The sequence below is a fragment of the Theropithecus gelada genome, chromosome 16 (assembly GCF_003255815.1).
Source record: "Theropithecus gelada isolate Dixy chromosome 16, Tgel_1.0, whole genome shotgun sequence".
NCBI lineage: Eukaryota > Metazoa > Chordata > Mammalia > Primates > Cercopithecidae > Theropithecus > Theropithecus gelada.
The window spans coordinates 30771396-30790517 of NC_037684.1; the positions used below are offsets into that span (position 1 = coordinate 30771396).

General features: G+C 45.7%; 1 protein-coding gene across 5 annotated transcripts in view; it reads right to left on the reverse strand.

The window, feature by feature from the left end:
- EZH1 (enhancer of zeste 1 polycomb repressive complex 2 subunit) overlaps nt 1-11371 on the reverse strand; it is a 46349-nt gene extending 34978 nt beyond the window's left edge. For 3 of the 5 annotated variants that reach the window (XM_025361470.1, XM_025361471.1, XM_025361472.1), the window contains exon 1: nt 11285-11371. The gene's annotated coding sequence lies outside the window, so the exon portion shown is untranslated. The remainder of the gene's footprint in view (nt 1-11284) is intronic. The other 2 variants (XM_025361473.1, XM_025361474.1) reach the window with 1 other exon arrangement.
- Between the last annotated feature and the right edge of the window lie 7751 nt (nt 11372-19122).

Sequence of the window (19122 nt, forward strand, 5' to 3'; positions counted from 1 at the left end):
GGCCGGGTGCGGTGGCTCAAGCCTGTAATCCCAGCACTTTGGGAGGCCGAGACGGGCGGATCACGAGGTCAGGAGATCGAGACCATCCTGGCTAACACGGTGAAACCCCGTCTCTACAAAAAAAAATACAAAAAACTAGCCGGGCGATGTGGCGGGCGCCTGTAGTCCCAGCTACTCGGGAGGCTGAGGCAGGAGAATGGCGTGAACCCGGGAGGCGGAGCTTGCAGTGAGCTGAGATCCGGCCACTGCACTCCAGCCTGGGCGACAGAGCGAGACTCCGTCTCAAAAAAAAAAAAAAAAAAAAAAAATTACCCGGGCTTGGTAGCCTGTGCCTGCAGTCAGTCCCAGCTACTCAGGCGGCTGAGTTGGGAGAATCACCTGAGCATGGGGAGATAGAGGCTGCAGTGAGCCATGATCGTGCCACTATACTCCAGCCTGGGTGACAGAGTGAGGCCTTGTCAAAAAAAAAAAAAAAAAGTAAGGAAAGAAAGAAGGAAGGGCCGGGCACAGTGGCTCACACCTGTAATCCCAGCACTTTGGGAGGCCGAGGTAGGCGGATCACATGAGGTCAGGAGTTCGAAACCAGCCTGGCCAACATGGTGAAACACCGTCTCTACTAAATATACAAAAATTAGCCAGGTGTGATGGTGGATGCCTGTAATTCCAGCTACTTGGGAGGCTGAAGCAGGAGAATCACTTGAACCTGGGAGGCAGAGGTTGCAAAGAGCTGAGATCGTGCCACTGCACTCCAGCCTGGGTGACAGAGTGAGACTTGGTCTCAAAAAAAGAAGAGAAAAGAAAAGAAGAAAGGAAGAAGGGAGGGAGGGAGGGAAACAGAAAGGCAGGGAGGGAAAGAAAAGAAAAAAGAAGATTAAGTAATGGAATGGAACATAATCTACAGCTGCTGTCTTGTCTGGCTGGCTGCGGTGGCTCACGCCTGTAATCCCAACACTTTGAGAGGCTGAGGCGGGTGGATCACTTGAGGCCAGGAGTTCGAGACCAGCCTGGCCAACATGGTGAAACCCTGACTCTACTAAAAATACAAAATTTAGCGAGCCATGTTGGCACACACCTACTTGGGAGGCTGAGGCAAGAGAATTGCTTGAACCTGGGAAGCAGGGACTCACTTCATTGAGCCAAGATCTTGCCAACTCCAGCTTGGGTGACAGAGTGAGACTCTGTCTCATAAAAAAATAAAGAATACATTTGTTTTTAATTACAGAAAAGAGCTATAGCTAAAATGTGATCTCCTATAGTCTGTCAAGAGATGACAGTAAATATATCATCATAATCCAATAATTAATGGCATCATTTCTAATTTTACTCAACTGTTTTATTTGGCCAGAGGAATACACACATATACATGAAAATGCCATTAAGATTTAACGGATTACAATATAAAGTAAGCCACACTTCCTCCTTTTACAATTAGAGTGATATTTGACTCTCATGTGTCCATAAGCGAATATTTATCTTACGTGGCTTTTCAATGGGTCTTCAATGTCTCTAAAAGTTTATTTGGCAGTTGGTCAGTCCTCACAAAGTGTCTAAGAAAGATGAGAATACTGTTTGAAACAGACAGATATGATTAAAATAAACACCTGAAACACAGCCATAAGATGAGTTTTCATAGCAGCTGGACCCTAACCAACAATTATCCTATCAAAGTTTAAAAAAAGTGAACAAATAAAAAACTTAGCATTCACTAGAACAGGCAGATTTGGAGAGATGGATTCATTCATGTTGGGCAACGGGAGTGGCACACAAAAAATACTTTATATTTCTACTAGATCTATTCTTTAGTTACTTACACATGCAAAACAGCACTTATATTCCAGTTAGGTACTTAGCTAGTACTTAAGAGCCTTTCATTATGTTCATCTACACATTGAAGATAAACTCCAAAACATATGCTGTTTTGATCAAGAAATTAAAAAATAATTATTTATATAAGCAAGTCCTATAGCTCAATAATAAGATAAATCACCGATAAAAAGTGAGTAGAAGGCCAGATGCGGTGGCTCACACCTCTAATCCCAGCACTTTGGGAGGCCGAGGCAGGTAGATTACAAGGTCAAGAGTTTGAGACCAGCCTGACCAACACTGTGAAACCCTGTCTCTACTAAAAATACAAAAATTAGCCAGGCGTCGTGGCGTGTGTCTGCAATCCCAGCTACTCAGGAAGCTGAGGCAGGAGAATTGCTTAAACCCAGGAGGTGGAGGTTGCAGTGAGCTGAAATCGTGCCACTGCACTCTAGCCTGGGACACAGAGCAAGACTCCATTTCAAAAACAAAAAAAATAGTGAGTAGAAATTTGAACAGTTATTTCACCAGAAAAGATACAGGAATGGCAAATGAGCACACAAAAAGTTGCTCCATATCATTAGTCATTAGGGAAATGCAGATGAAAATTACAATGAGATACTATTAAACACCATTACCATGGCTAAAATAAAAAAAGACTGACAATACCACTTGTTGGTAAGGACGTGAAGCAACTGGAATCCTCATACGCTGCTGGTAGGAATTCAAAGTGGTATAGCCACTGTGGAAGACAGTTTGCCAGTTTTTCAAAACTAAAGCTGAATATATACTTACCACAGAATCTGGCATACAATTTCTAATTATTTGTCCAAGAGAATTGAAAACGTATGTCCCCACAAAGATCTGTACACAAATGTTCATATTTATTTATAATAGCCAAAAGTGAAAACAACACACATATCAATGGATTTGCTAATGGATACAAAATGTTGTGTGTGCGTGTGTGTGTGTGTGTGTGTATATATATATATATTTATCTATAAAAAAAATTCCTTTGCCCAACATGAATGAATCCATCTCGCCAAATCTGCCTGTTCTAGTAAATGCTAAGTTTTTTATTTGTTCACTTTTTTTTAACTTTGATATGATAATTGTTAGTTAGGGTCCAGCTGCTGTGAAAACTCATCCTATGGCTGTGTTTCAGGTGTTTACTTTAATCATATCTGTCTGTTTCAAACAGTATTCTCATCTTTCTTTTTTTTTTTTTTTTTTTTGAGATGAAGTCTCGCTCTTATCCCCCAGTCTGGGGAGTGCAATGGTGCAATCTAGGCTCACTGCAACCTCCACCTCCCGGGTTCAAGCGATTCTCCTGGCTCAGCCTCCTGAGTACCTGGGATTACAGGTACGTACCACCACACCCAGCTAATTTTTTGTATTTTAAGTAGAGACGAGGTTTCACCATGTTGGCCAGGCTGGTCTCGAACTTCTGACCTCAGGTGATCCACCCATCTCAGCCTCCCAAAGTGCTGGGATTACAGGCCTGAGCCACGGCGCCCAGCCTCTCATCTTTCTTAGATATATGTATACACACACACACACACACACACACACACACAATAGAATACTACTCAGCAATAAAAAGCCATGAATAGTTTCTATACATTCACACCACATCTCAAAACCATTAAAAGACTATGCTGGTCGAGCGCAGTGGCTCACGCCTGTAATCCCAGCACTTTGGGAGGCCGAGGCAGGCAGATCACTTGAGGTCAGGAGTTCGAGACCAGCCTGGCTAACATGGTCAAGCCCCATCTCTACAAAAATTCAAAAATTAGCCGGGCATGGTGGCGTGCACCTGTAATCACAGCTGCTTGGAGGCTGAGGCAGGAGAATCACTTGAACCTAGTGGGGCAGAGATTGCAGGGAGGTGGAGACTGCAGTGATCTGAGAACGTGCCACTGCGCTCCAGCCTGGGTAACAGAGCGAGACTCTGTCTCAATAATAATACTAATATTAATACTAATAATAGTAATACTAATAATACTAATAATCTGTCTCAATACTAATACTAATAAAATAAAATAAAAGCACTATGCTAAGTGAAAAAAATAAGACACAAGTAACTGCACATGATTCCACTTAAGATGTTCTACTGGCCAGTTGCTGTGGCTTCACATCTGTAATCCCAACACTTTCGGAGGCTGAGGCATAAGGATCCCTTGAGCCCAGGAGTTCGAGACCAGCCTGGGCAACATAGGGAGACCCTGTCTCTATTAAAAAAAAAAAAAATTATTCTACTAGAATAAATCTAGAAAGGGCAAAACTAGTGACAGAAAGCAGATCACTGGTTGCCAGGGGCTGAGGTGGGGTAAGAGATTAAATAGGAAGGAACACAAGGGAGCTTTCCTGGGATGATGAAATGTCCTAGACTTCAGTGGTGGTGATGGTTACATGACTATATACTTTTATGAAAACTCACTGAACTATATAAAGTGGGTGGATTTATTGTATGTAAATTTTTACCTTAATAAAGCTGACTTAAAAAAATAAGTCTTGGTCAAGTCAGTATTTTCTAGACATTTACTACTAAAAATCTGCAGGCAATTCCACCTTTTTTTTTTTTTTTTTAACTCAAGTAAATTTGGAATGAATAAGTATAATAATATAATCAATAGTGGCATTAGCTGTAACAAATGTTACATGTATACTAATATAAGATGTTATTAATAGCGGAAACTGGATGTGGATTTACAGGAACTCCCTACACTAGCTTTACAATTTTTTTTCTTTTTTTGAGACAGAGTCTCACTCTGTCGCCCAGGCTGGAGTGTAATGGCACAATCTCGGCTCACTGCAACCTCCACCTTCTGGGCTCAAGCGATTCCCCTGCCTCAGCCTTCCAAGTAGCTGGGATTACAGGCACATGCCACCGTGCCAAGCTAATTTTTGCATTTTTAGTAGAGACGGGGTTTCGCCATGTTACCTAGGCTGGTCTTGAACTCCTGACCTCAGGTGATCCACCCGCCTCAGCCTCCCAAAGTGCTGGGATTACAGGCGTGAGCCACCGTGCCCAGCCTACAATTTTAAAAATAAATCTAAAACTATTCTAGGGCAGGCGTGGTGACTCATGCCTGAAATCCCAACACTTTCGGAGGCTGAGGCAGGTGGATCTCTTGGGCCCAGTTGTTCGAGACCAGCCTGAACAACATGGTGAGATCCTATCTCTACAGAAAAAAAAAAAAAAAAAAATTAGTTGGGCATGGCGGCGTGTGCTTCTAGTCCCAGCTACCAGGGAGGCTGGGGTAAGAAGACAGATTGAGGCTGCACAATCAAGGCTGCAGGAGCAAGCTGTGACTGCGCCACTGCACTCCAGCCTGGGTGACAGAGTGAGATCCTGTTTCGAACAAACCAAAAACAAACAAACTATTCTTTTTTTTTTCTTTCTTAAAAAACAAACTATTCTAAAAAATAAGAGTTTATTTTTTAAAAAGATTAATCATTGGAAATACGAACCACTTTATTTACATGTCATATCTCTACAGGAAAAGAAGGCTATAAAAATGTGGAAATCTTTCCCCAGAAAGCTGGATCTCAATTTGCTGCAAAGGCTAAAACCAGAATGTAGTCTGTCACTAGGTGGAAATGGGAAAACATTACTGAAATTGTATGGCAATAAAAAATTTAAGGAACAGCAGGGCACCGTGGCTCATGACTATAATCCCAGCACTTTGGGAGGCTGAGGAGGGTAGATCACGAGGTCAGGAGATTGAGACCATCCTGGCTAACATGGTGAAACCCCATCTCTATTAAAAATATAAAAAATTAGCCGGGCATGGTGGTGGGTGCCTGTAGTCCCAGCTACTCAGGAGGCTGAGGCAGAAGAATGGCGTGAACCCAGGAGACAGAGCTTGCAGTGAGCTGAGATGGCTCCACTGCACTCCAGCCTGGGTGACAAAGTGAGACTCCGTCTCAAAAAAAAAAAAAAAAAAATTTAAGGAACAATGTTCTTAAACTTAGAGAAACTGAGATCAGAATACAAAAGTTCCAAACTATTAAATTTTTTCATTTACATAAGGTGTCCCTTTGCAGAAATAGCTTCTTTGTCTTAAGGGCAAATTCAGTGTCTTTGCTCCTTTCTCTTAAATAATAATTTTATTAACCAGCAAGGCTAAGTAAGACTTTGCAGGCAGATGGCACTATAGATTTTTATTTTTTTATTTTTATTTATTTATTTATTTGAGACGGAACCTCGCTCTGCTGCCCAGGCTGGATTGCAGTGGCACGATCTTGGCTCACTGCAAGCTCCGCCTCCTGGGTTCACTCCATTCTCCCGCCTCAGCCTCCCGAGTAGCTGGGACTACAGGCGCCCGCCACCACACCCAGCTAATTTTTTTGTATTTTTAGTAGAGACGGGGTTTCACCATGTTAGCCAGGATGGTCTCGATCTCCTGATCTCATGATCCACCCGTCTCCGCCTCCCAAGGTGCTGGGATTACAGGCGTGAGCCACCGTGCCCGGCCTATTTTTCTTTGTTTGTTTTTGAGACAGTCTCACTCTGTCACCAGGCTGGAGTGCATTGGTGCAATAACGGCTCACTGCAACCTCTGCTCCTGCTAATTTTTGTATTTTTAGTAGAGACAGGGTTTCGCCGTGGTCTCGATCTCCTGACCTTGTGATCCACCCGCCTCGGCCTCCCAAAGTGCTGGGATTACAAGCATGAGCCACTGCGCCCGGCCTCGGCCTACAAGATCTTACGGTGTTTCCCAGACAGGCCTTGAACTCCTGACTTGAAGCAATCCCCCTGCCTCAGCCTCCCAAAGTGTTGAGATTACAGACGCGAGCCACCGTGCCCAGCCAGAACGCTGACTTGGAAGAGTAAAAGAAATCTCCTAACAGGTCAGAGCACTATCTTGATTGATTCTGTACTATGTCAGCCCAAAGTTTAATACTGTACTGCATTTAGTGACTGCTCATACCGTCCAATAAAAATAAGACTTTTTCATCTATTTTGAATCAAATTAGTAGGGTAGGTGAGTTAGAGAATAAAACACACTAAAGATACTGAACTCCAACTACCCATTAAGTAACTCATGACTTTAGGGTGTAGTGTACTCAAGTCCCAACTGATGACTGACCGATAGACTAAAGAGTAGGAAAGAATCTAATATGTACACAGTTTGGACAGAAAACAAACGAAAAGCGAGGGACTTTCCAGAATGGAGAAGCACAATTTTTCTTTTTTTTTAACTTTTTTTTAACTTTTTTTTTTGAGACGGAGTCCAGTTCTGTCGCCCAGGCTGGAGTGCAGTGGCGCGATCTCGGCTCACTGCAAGCTCCACCTCCCGGGTTCACGCCATTCTCCTGGCTCAGCCTCCCGAGTAGCTGGGACTACAGGCGCCCACCACTGCGCCCGGCTAATTTTTTGTATTTTTAGTAGAGACGGGGTTTCACTGTGATCTCAGTCTCCTGACCTCGTGATCCGCCCGCCTCAGCCTCCCAAAGTGCTGGGATTACAGGCGTGAGCCACCGCGCCCGGCTTTTTTTTTTTAACTTTTAACCCTTCCCCTCAATCCCAGCTTACCTAATTATCTTCACTTTTCTCCACACATTGTTCTCTCTTTTCTCTTTATTTTATTCTATGTAGAAATGGAATTAGTGTGTTTTTAGTGTTGCTACCTCAAATCTTTTCTGGGATGCTACTAGTGAACAAAGTGGAAACTTTTTTTTTGAGACAGGGTCTCCCTCTGTCGCCCAGGCTAGAGTACAGTGGCGCCATCTCCGCTCACTGCAACCTCCGCCTCCCAGGTTCAAGGGATTCTCGTTCCTCAGCCTCCCAAGTAGCTGGGATGACAGGTGTGTGCCACCAGGCCCAGCTAATTGTAGAAATGGGTTTCACCGTGTTGGACAGGCTGGTCCCAAACTTCTGGCTTCAAGTGATCAATCCCTCAGCCTCCTCCCAAAGAGATGGGATTATAGGCGTGAGCCACAGTGTGGGGGACCCAAAGTGAAACTTTTTAAACTTAGTCCAAGACCAGAAAAAGATATACTTAATGACATGAATTGTTACATGTTTCATATAAAGAGCAAATCAAAGGGAAGGAACTGTTGCCTATAGAGTAAGGAAGCCAGGTTTCAGATCCTAGGAATTAAAAATAGACAAAATTAATATTCTGAATCGGTTTCTTATTTTGTTTTGATTTTGAGACAGGGTCTTGCTTTGTTGCCCAGACTGGAATGCAGTGGCTTGATCTCGGCTCACTGCAACCTCTGCCTCCCGGGTTCAAGCAATCCTCCCTACTCAGCCTCCTGAGTAGCTGAGACTACAGGCCCACACCACTAGGCCCAGCTAATTTTTGTAATGTTTTTGTAGAGACAGAGTTTTGTCATGTTGCCCAGGCTGGTCTCAAACTCCTGAACTCAAGTGATCTGCCCACCTCAGCCTCCCAAAGTACGGGGGTTACAGGCGTGAGCCACATGTCTAGACTGAAATCGGTTGTTTGAAGGTATAATTCAAAGGCAAATATATAAGTAACAAGCCCGACCACATTTTTCTCATCTTTCCCTTCTCCCAAATGTCTCCTTGGGAGTAAAATTTCATTTTTAGTTCCAGCCTCATTCTAGTGTTGTCTCTTTTTTTTTTTTTTTTCCTGAGACGGAGTCTCACTCTTTCATGCCCAGGCTGGAGTGCAGTGGCGTGATCTCACTGCAACCTCCCACTCCCGAGTTCAAGCGATTCTCCCACCTCAGTCTCCCAAGAGCTAGGATTATAGGTGTCTGCTACCATGCCTGACTAATTTTTTGTATTTTTAGTAGAGATGGGGTTTCACCATATATTGGCCAGGCTGGTTTTGAACTCCCGACCTCAGGTGATCCACCAGCCTCATCCTCCCAAAGTGCTGGGATTATAGGTGTGAGCCATCAAGCCCGGCCTCTAGTGCTGTTTCAGAGGGCACTAATGAAGAAGTCATTTACACTTTAAGGAATTTTAAGCTGGGCCTTAGCATCAAGTTCCACGATTGACATACAAGTACTCTGCCAGTTACTGACAACACTAGCATCCAGATCACCTGACTCCCAGTGCCAGAAATTTCCCCACAATTTATTCCACAAATATATGTTGAGCACCTACTATTATACTTAATAGTAGTGTCTACTATGTGTTACTGTTTTAGGTGTTTGGGGTACATCATTGAATAAAACATACATCCCTGCCTTTGGAGTTGACTCATTATGTTTGTGATACAAAACACTAAGCATAAACCTTGACAATGATAGCATTATTACAGTTTTATAAATGGTCCTTTCTCCTATTATGTATGTGCATTTTTAAATACTTCTCTCTCCCTTTTTTTTTTTTTTTTTTTTTTTTTGGAGACAGAATCTTGCTCTGTCACCCATGCTGGAGTGCAGTGGTGCAATGTTGGCTCACTGCAACCTCCACCTCCCGGGTTCAAGCGATTCTTGTGCCTCAGCCCCCTGAATAGCTGATATTACAGGCACCCACCAGCACACTCAGCTAATTCTTATACTTTTTTGTAGAGAAGGAGTTTCACCATGTTGCCCAGGCTGCTCTCGAACTCCTAACCTCAAGTGATCCACCTGCTTCGGCCTCCCAAAGTGCTGGGATTACAGGCCTGAGCCACTGTGCCTGGCCTCTTTTTTGTTTTTTTGAGACAGAGTCTCACTCTGTTGCCCAGGCTGGTGTGCAGTGGCGCCATCTCGGCTCACTGCCACTTCCCAGGTTCAAGCGATTCTAATGCCTCAGCCCTCCCGAGTAGCTGGGACTACAGGCGTGTGCCACCACACCTGGTTAATTTTTGTATTTTTAGTAGAGATGGAGTTTCACCATGTTGCCCAGGCTGGTCTCAAACTCCTGGGCTCAAATGATCCATCCACCTCAGCCTCCCAAAGTGCTGGGATTACAGGCATGAGCCACTGCGCCCAGTTTTGTTTTTTTTTTCCTTGAGACAGGGTCTCACGCGCTGTCACCCAGACTGGAGTGCAGTGGCAGGATCAGAGCTCATTGTAACCTTGACCTCCCAGTCTCAAGCAATACTCCTGCTTCAGCCTCCCAAGTAGCTGGGAGCTGGGACTATAGGAGAAGCCCACAACACCTGGCTAGTTTTTTGTTTTTGTTTTTGTTTTTGTTTTTGTAGAGATGAGGTCTCACTACTGTTGCCTGGGCTGATCCCAAACTCCTGGGCTCAAGCTGTTCTCCTGCCTAGGCCTCCCGAATGCTGGGATTTCAGATGTGAGCTACCGAGCCCAGCCTAAAGTACTTATCTCCTAACACACACTCTCTCCTATGTAAGTAATCTCTTCTATCAATGGCATATCTGGGGATTCCGAGACTTAAAATAGACAAGCTTTCACAGAAACCTCTAATAGGGTTAGCACCTCTCAGGCTAGAAACCTCCTTCAATATCAGCTTCCTAAACTTAAAAAACACTGAGTGTGGGAATTTTTCTATTCAACGGCAGCATGGCAGCAAACGCGGAGGAGACCCACGTTTTCAATGCCATCCTTGCACACCCCTAATTGCTAGTCTGCCTGAGCTCTTTGACTTCATCCTCCCCTGCCAAGCGTCAGGTTCCTATCGGCCTGGGCTACACCATTTACAACCCTACATTCCACCCTCCATATTCCTTCACATTCCCTGGGGGCACTAACATCCTTCAGGCATCCCTTCCCTTCCCTGCTCAAGAAACAATTCCTCAGTAGTCACTTTTTATTGAAATAAAAGTTTGTCCCACATTTCCTAACAGGCATGTCCCAAATACAACACCTTGTCTTTGCTTCGAGGCACTTTTATTTATATCATTTGATCCTCGGGAGAATGGTGGGGGTGAGCGATCATTGGCGTGAGACCAAAAGTCTGGAGTGAAGGAGATTCTTGCTCAGGGCCAGGCCCGGGGCAAGGGGACCGAGGCACCCAGGACGCACGTGAGGAGGCGCTCACTGCATTTGCACGACCCTGAGTCAGTATTCCTTTACACTTTGTGCCTTGGGAGCCTGACTCACTCACCTCACCCTAGTCCCGGCCCTGTTTTTACTGCTACCCCCTCCTCAACAGCCCCCAAAGCCATCGCAAGATTAGCCCCGGTCTCTAGCCCCCCACAAGGACAGCTCCAGGTCCCCAGAGTCCACCTCGCTAAAGGCCCCCGCAGGTGCCACCGCCCACCCGCGCCCTTTGGGCGCTGGGGCTCCCGCCCATCGTCCCACCCCGCCGTCCAACGGGATTCCCCGTCCCCGAGCCCGCCCCCGCCGCTCCTCCTCCCGGGCACACAGCCCTCGTAGTCCCAGACGCTGTCCTCGCCTGGGGCTCCCTCGCCCCGTCGCCCCCATTCCCCCAGCCCTCGGAATGAGAAGGGGCGCCTGCTACCCCCGGCCAGAGAGGCAGTGTGTCCCTCGAATTCCTTCCAATTCCCTGATCCCTCCGCCTCTCCCTCCCTCAGGCCCAGGGCGGCGAGGGGAGGAGGCCCGGCCCCACCGCTCGGCCCAGGCTTGTTTACTCACTCACCCTCCATCCCGAGCCGCAGGGACCCGCAGCTAGGACGCATGCGCGCTGCGGCCCCACCCCTGCGCCGCGCCCCGCCCCGCGCCTCCTGTCGGCGCGTGCGCATTGACCCACTCGTATCGCGCGGTCGCACGTCGGTCATTTGCCGCCAAAAACCCGCACTGAGGAGTCCTGACGGGTGCAGCCGCCCCGACGGCTTCCAAAGCGGCGCTGGCAGGGGAGGGCAAGGGCTCTGGGGAAACCTTCGCAGAGCCACTAATATTTTCCTGAAGACCCTATTCAGCGGATGCGCCATCGTCACGCGCTGGTTGCAAGCCACATCTCACTTCAGCATTTGAAGCCAACCCAGAGCACCTTCATACCGATGCTTCACCCCTACCAGTTCCCCAGACACCGGTCTATGGGCTCTAAGCCCTTTATTTACGTCTAATCTCCCTATTTCTGTCCATAGTTCTTCTAGTCACTTAGAATCAAAATTGTAGCCTTGTATCAAAATAAATCCCCACAAGACACCCACTAGTTACAAAGGTAAAAAATAGCAAATTTACAGATAAGAATCTGGCAGACACCATCTTAACAAAGTGATCAAAGTTAACATCAGTAGTCATGAGAGGTATTGTTTTCTTCTCCTTTTTTTTTTTTTTTTTTTGCCGGAGTAGGGGTGGGGCGTGACAGAAGGCTGGAGTGCAGTGGCGAGATCTCGGCTCACTACAACTTCTGCCTCCGGGGCTCAAGCAATTCTCCCACCTCAGGCTCACTACAACCTCCCGGGCTCAAGCAATTCTCCCGCCTCAGCCTCCCGAGTAGCCGGGAATACAGGCTCGTGCCACCACGCCTGGCTAATTTTTGTATTTTTAGTAGAGATGGGGTTTCACTGTATTGGCCAGGCTGCTGTCAAACTCCTGACCTCAGGTGATCTGCCTGCCTCGGCATCCCAAAGTGCTGAGATTGCCAGCATGAGCCACCACTCCCGGCCTCCCTCTTCTTTTTAAGGAGACAGGGTCTTGCTGTGTTGCCCAGACTGATCTTGAACTCCAGGGTTCAAGCCGTTCTCCCACCTTGATTTCCCAAAGTGCTGGGATTACAGGCATGAGCCATTGCCCCCCCGCTGAGAGGTATTACCAAGTCCCTCTCAACATGATGCGATGAGAAGTGCACAAAATCACTTCTGTGTCATTCTTGACAAATACGCGTAAACTGATTTTTTTTGTATTTTGTTTGTTTGTTTGTTTTGAGATGGAATTTCACTCTTGTTGCCTAGGCTGGAGTGCAATGGTGCAATCTCGGCTCACTGCAACCTCTGCCTCCTGGATTCAAGCGATTCTCCCGCCTTAGCCTCCCAAGTAGCTGGATTTACAGGCATGCACCACTACACCCGGCAAATTTTGTATTTTTAGTAGAGATGGGATTTCATCATGTTGTCCAGACTGGTCTCGAACTCCTGACTCAGGTGATCCACCCACCTCGGCCTCCCAAAGTGCTGGGATTACAGGCATAAGCCACCATGCCCAGCCTGCATAAACTGAATTGAATTATGAGGAAACATCAGACAAATCCAAAATGAGAGACAATCTACAGAATAACTGGCCAGTATCTCCAAGTGTCAAGATCATGAAAGACAAGGGGTGAGGAACCATCTCAGATTGGTAGACTGAGGAGATATGACAACTAAATGTAATGTGTGATCCTGGATTGAATCCTGGTCCAGAAAAAGAATACCAGTGAGATAATTTGATGAAATTAGAATAAAATCTCTATTTTAGTTCATAGTATTTTATCAATCTTATTCCTGGTTTTAATCATTGTAATTGAGGAAGTTTGATGGACATATAGGAACTCTACCATATTTGCAACTCTAGTAAATCTGAAATTATTTCAAAATATAAATTTTTAAAATTAAAAATTAAAATGCAAAATAAGACCATCTTGATTTTGATTTTGTCTCAAAGTGTTTTATTAGAAAAGCTTGTAATGTTCATTTTTTCAAGTAATCTTCATAAAAACTCTAAGAATTATGTAGAGCAACTTCAGTTTATACATCAGGTTATTCTGGCATAAAGGAGTTAAAAGACTTGCCTTACACAGATGAATAATTCTGTCAGGTCTTAAACTCAGGTTGCTGGATTCCATCCAGATTTAGTGTTCTTTTCTTCATATAAAAACTTCGACTTTGCTGTTTTTCCTTTGCCCCTATCCATTTAACTACCAAATCAAGGAAAATATTCCTTTATACTTGCAATTTACACTGGCATTCTTTTCTATTCCCGCTGCCTTCTAGATAAGTGGTTCTGAAACTTGGCTCACACTTGCGGAGCTTGAGGAGCTTTTATTTTTTGAGATGGAGTTTCACTCTTGTTGCCCAGGCTGGAGTGCAATGGCACGATCTCAGTTTACCACACGCAACCTCCGCCTCCCGGGTTCAAGTAATTCTCCTGCCTCAGCCTGCCCGAGTAGCTGGGATTACAGGCATGCGCCACCATGCCTGGCTAATTTTGTATTTTTAGTAGAGACGAGGTTTCTCCATGTTGGTTAGGCTGGTCTTGAACTCCCGACCTCAGGTGATCCGCCTGCCCAAAGTGCTGGGATTACAGGCGTGAGCCACCGCGCCAGGCCAAAGAGCTTTAATAACTACTGATGCCCACCTCCCACACCCAAAAATCTGATTAATTGATCTAGGGTATGGCCTGAGCTTCAAGAGTTTTTAAAGCATCCAGGTGATTACAATGTGTAGTGAAGTTTGAGAGGCACTGCACAACATTAATAATTGTTGGGAGAAAGACTGTGGCTTTAGCTAAGGAGAGCTGTTCAGAAGATCTGAATGTCAGGAGAGAGACTAGTGAGAGATCTGGAAACCATCAACATATTGATGGTAACTGAAGCCACAGAAGTGGACAACACTGCCTTAGGAGAGGATGCCACATAACAAGAGAGTAGATACAAAGACATTTTGACACAACAAAGTATGGTTACAAAAATATTTTGAGGTGGAAAGGAAGTTGAAGGGATTTATGCCAAAGCTGTAGATCAGAATCTGATCTACAGCCTAACCTAAGTTCCCTTTGCCTGAACCTGGGAAGTCAATACTGCAGTGAGCCGTGATTGCACCACTGCACTCCAGCTTGGGCAACAGAATGAGAACCTGTCTCAATAGTAATAACAACAATAATAATAAAAACAGCTTTCCACATCACCAATAAGCGTGAGGTTCTTGGAGGAAAATTTGTTTGCCAGTTGGTTCCTACTTACTGTGATGGGAGAGTTTTTCCTGAGACCAGACCCTTTCTTTTTTTTTTTTTTTTTTTTTTTTTTTTGAGACGGAGTCTCGCTCTGCCGCCCAGGCTGGAGTGCAGTGGCCGGATCTCAGCTCACTGCAAGCTCTGCCTCCCGGATTCACGCCATTCTCCTGCCTCAGCCTCCCGAGTAGCTGGGACTACAGGCGCCCGCCACCTCGCCCGGCTAGTTTTCTGTATTTTTTAGTAGAGACGGGGTTTCACCGTGTCGGCCAGGATGGTCTCGATCTCCTGACCCCGTGATCCGCCCGTCTCGGCCTCCCAAAGTGCTGGGATTACAGGCTTGAGCCACCGCGCCCGGCCGACCAGACCCTTTCTTAGCTGACAATTCCTGAGACATTATCAGCCAAACTTTAGCTAGCTCTTCCTCCATAATTCTTTTTCTTTTGCAACCCTTCAGGTCTTTGTCCTGTAAATTCGTAGAAAAACTTCTGGCAAGTGGTCAGCAACTGGACCTTTGAAAAACAGTATAATCACCCCTGCCCCACTCCTTCCAGCCCCACCCCCAGGCAGTTAATGGGAGAAGGGAATAACTGTGTCACTCCTGGCTTCCAGTTGCTCATCTTGCTTTAAATTGGAGGCCTCTGGGGCTGAAAGAAACTGGACAAAGTGTGCTGAGTAGCCTAATAGGGCTGGTTCTTTTTCTGAAAGTTCCCTATTGCAGAAAAATAAAATTATGTGTTTAATTTTTGAAACTTGATGCCTGATTTGCCTTGGCAGCTACTCTCCTGGGCTTGGCCCAGAGTCCAGCAACCCTAGTATACTGATTAATACCAGCTCAACTTGCTCCCTGGAGAAGAAGAGAATTATTTACTTGACCATTTTCTCAAATCCTTTTTAATTTGCTTATATTTTAGCATAATCTTCTTGGCTTTAACATGCTACATCTTTGACCACTGGGCCCAGCGAAGCCTTAGGGAAGACTGCTCTGCTCTGTATACTCACATCCCCATCACAAAGCAAGATTGTGTTCAAGCCCGTGATTAGAAATGACATGTCACGTGTTCTAGTCCTTCTGGGAGTTCTAAGTGTACTTTCGTCCCCTGCTGGTCCTCAGGCCACTGGTAGAAAGGGAAGGAGATGATGCTTCTCAGAATTCAAACAGAGCTCTCTGCGCTAGTATTCTTGCCTTCCAACCTCAGCCCTCTTCGGACAGTGACCCCTTGGCCTGTTGTGCCCCTCCCTTGTAATGCCCACAGAGATATCAAATAGCAATTTTCAGAAGGGACACAGCGGACTGAGGAAAGGCTGGGCCCCAGACAGTCCCTGACAGGGAAGTGTAAACACAGCTGTGGAGATGGGAGCAAACCATCCTCCCTCCCCTCAGTTCCCACCCAGAAGCAGGGAAAGGCCACCCTGCCATGAAGAAACAAGAAAACAAAGCAAAGCACAACCCAAAAGTTGCACGAAGGTCACCAGAAACTGGGGCTGCTGCCCAGGACTTGGTGGGGCCTGTTGAAGTGCCAGACCCCTCCCTGAATACTTAGAGGTGAAGTCGGCTCCAAAGCAAGTTGAGGTCTGGACATTACAGAGCCTGGAAACAGGGCTCAGTTTTTGAAGCCTCTCCACTCCCGGACACTTTGTCCTCTGATCGCAAAATCCTAGCTGTCTGCCTTAGGTACTTAGCTCCTGACCCCTAGTTGCTTAGGCATCATAATAATGAATTCAATTCAGCAAGTAAGAACAGGCCCATAATAAACCCTTGTCCATGGCTGTTACAAGTTTAAACTCTGAGCCTCTAAGCCAAAATATCAGAAAGGGCTTCCACAGCCTTTGTTAATCACAAAATAAATAATTCCAGCAGGAAGGAACTTTCTCTTTTGGGCACTCATTTGGGTGGAAGTCATGCCTTGATTTGCACATACCCTCAAGGCTCCAACCCCACAGCTAGCATGATGCTGCTGGTTCTTGCTGTCAGCACAGTTAATGCAGGGTCTTGATCCCTAAGGACGTGCCTTTGGCACAGCCCTGCCTGGGAAGTAGCTCTGATCGGGTGGACAGCTAATGAGCTGTGCTTTCTTTCTGGCCATTAGGGTCCTCAACTGTGAAAATGAAATGGCAGAACAAGAGAAAATGGTAACAGCTTTCAAATACTGAGTATTTACTATGTGCCTGACACTGTCCTGAGAGCTTTATACAAATCATCTGATTTCATATGAATCAGCAATATTCTTTTTTTTTTTTTTTTTGAGACAGAGTCTCGCTCTGTCGCCCAGGCTGGAGTGCAGTGGCCAGATCTCAGCTCACTGCAAGCTCCGCCTCCCGGGTTCACGCCATTCTCCTGCCTCAGCCTCCCGAGTAGCTGGGACTACAGGCGCCCGCCACATCGCCCGGCTAGTTTTTTGTATTTTTTAGTAGAGACGGGGTTTCACCGTGTTAGCCAGGATGGTCTCGATCTCCTGACCTCGTGATCCACCCGTCTCGGCCTCCCAAAGTGCTGGGATTACAGGCTTGAGCCACCGCGCCCGGCCGGAATCAGCAATATTCTTATCCCCACTTTATAGCTGAGGGTTTAGAGAGATTCTATAACCTGCCTCAGGTCATCCAGCTGGTAAGTGGTATGGCCAGGATTTGGGCTCAGTTATTCTGGCCACCCCAATCAATGCTCTGAACCACTCCACTATACCGCCTCCCTTCTCTGAGGTCTTTTAGCTCTGACATCATGATTCTGGATTTTCTCCATTGCTTTCTGCTCTCACCAGTGGTGCCAGAAAGAAAATGTGTTTGGGACTCTAGTCTGCAAGTCCAGAGGAAAACACCTCCTGAAAGTTAAGGAGCTCCTTACTTCCTCTGTACTGGAGATGCCAATCAAAGCTGGACACTTGACAGACCCCCATATCAACAGGGAACATACAGCCTGTGTAGAAGACAAACAAATCCTAGCCAGACAGGAAAAGGGAGTTTCCCTTGGTTCTGTGACTTCCCCTTCTCTCTTCCCTATCAGCAGGGTCCCACACTGGTGATGCTATGGCCTTTTGAACCCTTCTGTGGCTAGGATGAAACACCAGGCTACAGAGACACTTTGGGAGCAAGAGAAGTGGCCATTGTATTCACAGTACACACATCTACAAATTCTATCCATGATACTGCATGTAAAGGAGCAAAAATAAATCACATTTATTTATACATTTAACAAGTTGCTTTTAGCATTTATATTATCACTAGACATTGCACTGGGTAGGAATCCCATGTAATCCTGGCAAAATGCCTGGGAGTCAGGTATTATACACATTTTACAGAGAAGAACACTGAGGCTCAGGGAAATTGACAACATTCTCCATAGCCCCAGGCTGGTAAGAAGGAGAGCTGGAATTCAAATCCAGACTAGGCTGTCTGACTCCAAAGTCTATATTTGTTTCAATAAAAGGAGTGTTGCATGGTAAAAAGAGCAAAATTATGAAACTGTAAAGATCCCAGAATATCTTGGAAATATAATTGTCATAATTATATGTGTTACACATTATGATAGTAACTTCCATTTATCACATGCTTAGTAATGCCAGGCATTGGGCCAAATGCTTTACATAGTTCATCTGTACCACTCAGCGAGATACATGCTAGTGATCCCATTTTGTAGATAAGATGACAAGCTCAGAGGAGTTAAGTAACTTGCACAAAGTCTTTTTTTTTTTTGTGATGAAGTCTCGCTCTGTCGCGCAAGCTGGAGTGTAGTGGTGCGATCTCAGCTCACCACAACCTCTGTCTCCCAGATTCAGGCAATTCTTCTGCCTCAGCCTACCAAGTAGCTGGGATTACAGGTGTGCACCACTACACCTGGCTAATTTTTTGTATTTTTAGTAGAGACGGGGTTTCACCACGTTGGCCAGGCTGGTGTTGAACTCCTTACCTCAGGTGATTTGCCTGTTTCAGCCTCTCAAAGTGCTGGGATTACAAGCGTAAGCTACTGTGCCCTGTCACACAAAGTCTGATACAGCCAAATAAGCAATGGAACTGGGATGCAAACCCAGCTCTACTTGACTCCAAAGTGTGTGCTCTTAAGCACTAAGGCAGTAATAAGAATAATGTAGTATTAACTATGGGCCGAGTTGTGCTTTAAGTGCTTTATACTTTGTAACTTACAGATATTATTATCACCCCCATTTTACAGATGAGGAAAATATTGCCTTTTGTAATATTATGCTCACATTACAGGCATCACACGTTAAACATATGTGTTATTAGTGTCATGTTTGCTTAACATATGTTGGATCCTTGTTTATGATCCAGAAAATAATGCATTTTTTTCTTTCTTTTTTTTTTTGAGACAAAGTCTGGCTCTGTCACCCAGGCTGGAGTGCAGTGGCGCGATCTTGGCTCACTGCAACCTCTGCCTCCCGGGTTCACACCATTCCCCTGCCTCAGCCTCTCAAGTAGCTGGGATTACAGGCACCCACCACCACACCTGGCTAATTTTTTGTATTTTTAGTAGAAACGGGGTTTCACTGTGTTTGCCAGGATGGTCTCGATCTCCTGACCTTGTGATCCGCCTGCCTCAGCCTCCCAAAGTGCTGGGATTACAGGCATGAGCCACTGCACCCGGCCTGTATTTTT